The sequence below is a fragment of the Vespula vulgaris genome, chromosome 3 (assembly GCF_905475345.1).
Source record: "Vespula vulgaris chromosome 3, iyVesVulg1.1, whole genome shotgun sequence".
Taxonomy (NCBI): Eukaryota; Metazoa; Arthropoda; class Insecta; order Hymenoptera; family Vespidae; genus Vespula; species Vespula vulgaris.
In genome coordinates, this window is record NC_066588.1 from 1,437,481 (window position 1) to 1,441,688 (window position 4,208).

Sequence of the window (4,208 nt, forward strand, 5' to 3'; positions counted from 1 at the left end):
TGTATTTCAATCAACGGCAATCAGCGGCGCACGTTCGAGCTCGTTATTAACTCCTTTTACCGAGCCGACTCACAAGCTCGTTACACGTCCGTCCATTCTTTCTAACGTCTCGATGCACTTGACCGACCACGATTTTATCGATAGTCCACGTAAGTAAGTAAGTAAGTAAGTAAGTAAGTAAGTAAGTAAGTAAGTAAGTAAGTAAGTAAAACGCACTAAGTATACTCAGACACGTCGATCGAACAAAACTGTATGATAAAGTATCAACTTTTTTCATCGCTTAGATATTTAATAAAGAAAGATAGAGAGAGAGCCGAAAAATTCTTGATGATATTATTTCTTTATTTACGAAAACTTTTTCCTTTTTTTTTTTCTTTATCATTTTTCTTTTTTTTTCTTTTTTTTTTGTTCTTCGACCCAACATACAATGCAAGGTAAAATCGAGAAGAATATACGAGCGTTCGTTCATTCAGAATGAAGAGGATAGCTTAGATCTTCTTATAAAACGATAAAAGTCGATTTGCTTTGGTGAATAGCCAGTTCCTAGATTGATATATAACATATAAATATATATATATATATACATATGTAGCTTAGCACGTAAAAAATTTCTACTTAGCACTTAGCACGTAAAAAAAAAAGAGAGAAAAATAGAAGAGAAAAAAAAGAAAGGTGGAAGAAAGACAGAAAAGGAGAAAGAGAAAGAAAAAGAGAAAGAGAAAGAGAAAAGGAAAGAAAGAAAAAGAAAAAAAGAAGGGTCGAATACGGTGAGCTGACAGCTTTATTTTTCCGCGCTTTCACTCAAATCCCACGAGAGTTTTATCGAGGTCCTAAATTCGCCGACAAGCTTCTTACGAGGAATATAACTTCTCTCCGAAGCATGTAAAAGAAAGACAGCTTTATTCGTTGCTTCCTTCGTAATCGGCTTTATTCGTCGCTTTAACGTACCAATTAACGAGAAAGTAGTATTGAAAAGAGAGAGAGAGAGAGAGAAAAAGAGAAGAAAGAAAGGAGAGAAAAAGCAGAGAGAAAAAAGGAAAAGAAAAATAAAGTCACAAAAAAAAAAGTAAGAAGAGAAAAAGAAATAAAATATTTATACGTACACGATCGCCATATAAATATGATCGATCAATGATCGTCCGTAAAAGACTGTAATATTATCTTAGGATCGATTTTCCTCCGGTCGATGACCTCGAATACCATGATATCCTTTTTGCAAGGTCCCATACTACATTCCGAAAGGGTGTTGGTACATTTTCTGATGTCACACCGGAAGCCGATCACCCTTCTTGGACAAATTTCATGGTAGATACGTTTGATTATCTCGATACAGCTCATACGTATTTTCTACGTTTAAGAAGAGACCTCGTTATTTCATGATGAATTTTCCAAGAATCGATGAAAAATTGTTCGATAATCGAGGATATACGAAATACCCGTAATTTTGTTAAGATCGTCCTGGGTTCGCTTCGTTCGTCGTCCATCGTCGTAACTCCCATCGATTTCTCTGATATCGATCTATCTCCTTCTAGCGTCTCCGATCTGAAGCGTGTAAAGCGCGAGGTATCATCGTGTATATTCGATTAATATAATAATAATAAAGTCTCATTTGTATGCCGATCTAGATGCGTCGATCGCGAACACCTCGTTAAGAAACGTTACACGGTTTATGCTCGTCAACGATCCGTAAAAACGTGCCTCGCTCACGCAACGCATTGTCTCTCGAGCGAATAACTGACGCCATCGCAAAGATCACGATCGTATCCTCGTTCTACGGAAATGGGAATTGTCTTTTATCTTACAAGTGCGCTTAATAAGTCTATTAAGACATATTATAGCGATGGAACCGGTGGTTTCTATGCAAAAATTCCATTGAAAATAAACAGGTGATTTATACCGTCGGCATTCAAAATGCATTGTTTCCTTCAATTCGATATAACTAAGTCGTGTAAATATTCCGGAGGAATAAAAAAAAAAGGAAACAAAGAAAGGAGGAAAGATCGATTCAAGAAACGAAGAGAATTTAGAATCATCGCGATATATAGAAATGATATCGTAATACCGTAACACTCGTTCAAATTCGTACACGGAAAAAATACTGTACGCGATACGTCATGCAATCTTTAATTAAACGATACTGTAAACAGCGATAATTTTATATAGAAATGACGTAACGATAGCCCATCGAAGAAAATTCTAACGTTCTAAGAGAACTGGAACGAGAATAATTGATTTTCAAGTAATACGTTCATTATCGTCGAGATAGGAGATATCGTGATAATAATATCGTCTAAGATTTAATGATCGTGACGAGGAGTGAATCATTACCGTACTAAGGGTAAACTAATCCTTCGATTTGTGGAGCAAGACTCGTGGCAACCTACGTTGACGAACGACGACGATCGTTCCTCGATCCCTTCTTGATCCTTTCTCGTTCGATCGAACGTATCTCGCATTGCTCGGAACAGCCATCTCTCTTTCTCTTTCTTATTCCTGCTCCTCCTCTTTCTCTTACTCTTCTCCTCGTACTCTTTGTTTCCACAAATACGTTGGACAGATCGCGAGCAAGATCGCGCTGGGATCCGTGCGAGCTCGTGGCTACTTGCCTATCGAATCCGCACGATCTCTTCTTCTTCTTCTTCTTCTTCTTTCTCCATTCACTCAATTCTTCTTCTTCTTCTTCTTCTTCTTCTTCTTCTTCTTCATCTTCTTCTTCTCCTTCTTCTTTCTCCTCCTCGCTTCGACGCACGCCCTTTGTGTCCTGTTTCTTCTCCATCGAGAACGGACAAGCTACCGTGAATCTGACGTTCTCGTAAGATCCTCCTCTACTTCTTCTTACCCCGTAAGTCTTTCCTGTTAGATCGTCGTATGGCTCTTTATTAGGGAGTGGATCGATTATATTGGTGGTATTCATTTTATTCGTCGTTTCTTTCTTTTTCTGGAAACGTGCTTACCGGACAAACTGCTCCTCCTATCATGGTATATACTTTTTATTACATTAACCGAACGATCTTGTTCTACCATCTTGTTAAGACAACAACGATTATACGACATTTTTCTTCGTTGAAATGGGGGAAGAAGAAGAAGGAGATGAAGAGGAAGAGAAGATGGAAGTAATACAAAAAAGAAAGAAAGGAAATATAACAAAAAATGATCGATAATCGAAGCAAGATCAAGGATTCATTGAGATATTTACCTTTCACGATTAGACAATAACATTTTTAGTTACACGAAGAAGTTTCACTTTCGCAGAAAGTACTACTACTCGAAGTACAGCTGCTCCATGCGCAGCTTTTACTACTGACCAAACTGCTGCAACTGTCAATTGAGATCACTGGTGATCTCAAAATCGCTGGTTCATGTAACGTTATTACAGTCTTTGTACCCAGTTTTAAATCAGAATCTAATATCGATGTTATACATCTTTCGATTACGATGATCTTATTGTTCTCGTATTCCTTGAAAATATTTACAAGAATCAAAAGATTTAACATTGAAATTGATCTTACACACAGACACACACACACACACACACACACACACACATATGTATATATAAAAAGAAAAAAAAAACAAGTTCTATGAGGCACTAACCTTTTTCTCACTATTTTTTATCCACATTCGTTTGCATTTCCGCATCCATTCGGTCAAACACCCCCTCAATCTACTAAATAGTTTATCGATGATTCGATTGGTCCTTGAAAAGCATTATGATGTAAACGATTACAAAAAAAAAAAAAAAAAAAAAAAAAGAAAAAATCAAGAGAATCCGAGAAGAAAATCGTGTACTGAAATTTAAATGGTGAAATGAGAAACGAAACTTCAGCCACGACAAATGAAGAACGAAGTTTCGTTTCGATTTCTACGGGGTGTCACGAAAAAAAAAAGAGAAAAGAAAAAAAAAGAAAAGACACGTACAATGGAACAAAGTTTCACGGTACGAGTCGTGATCTCTTTGTCGTTCTCAAGAGCCGGATAATCTTCGTTCGTTGAAAAATACCTTTGCTTTGCACCTCGTGCGGTTTAACAAAAAAAAAGAAAAAATTGAATCGAGCGCGAAAATTCGAATTAGAATAAGGTCGACTTTCGCACGGTTCGTTCTCGTTCGTATTCTCAAGTATTCGTCCTTTAGAAATTTACACGCGTCACCGGGAGATGACTATAGTATAGAATGTGTGTGTGTGTATGTGCACGTGAGAGATAGAGAA

At 37.1% G+C, this 4,208-nt stretch overlaps 1 long non-coding RNA gene across 2 annotated transcripts; it reads right to left on the reverse strand.

Moving 5' to 3' along the window:
• Window positions 1-200: 200 nt before the first annotated feature.
• LOC127062147 (uncharacterized) lies at window positions 201-3,450 on the reverse strand. 2 transcript variants are annotated; one of them, XR_007781079.1, is made up of 4 exons: window positions 2,385-3,450; window positions 1,437-1,542; window positions 1,104-1,347; window positions 201-543 (listed from the first exon to the last, which is right to left on the reverse strand). It is a non-coding gene; the product is annotated as an uncharacterized LOC127062147 (long non-coding RNA). The 2 variants fall into 2 exon arrangements; XR_007781078.1 differs by having other exon boundaries at window positions 2,329-3,450.
• Between the last annotated feature and the right edge of the window lie 758 nt (window positions 3,451-4,208).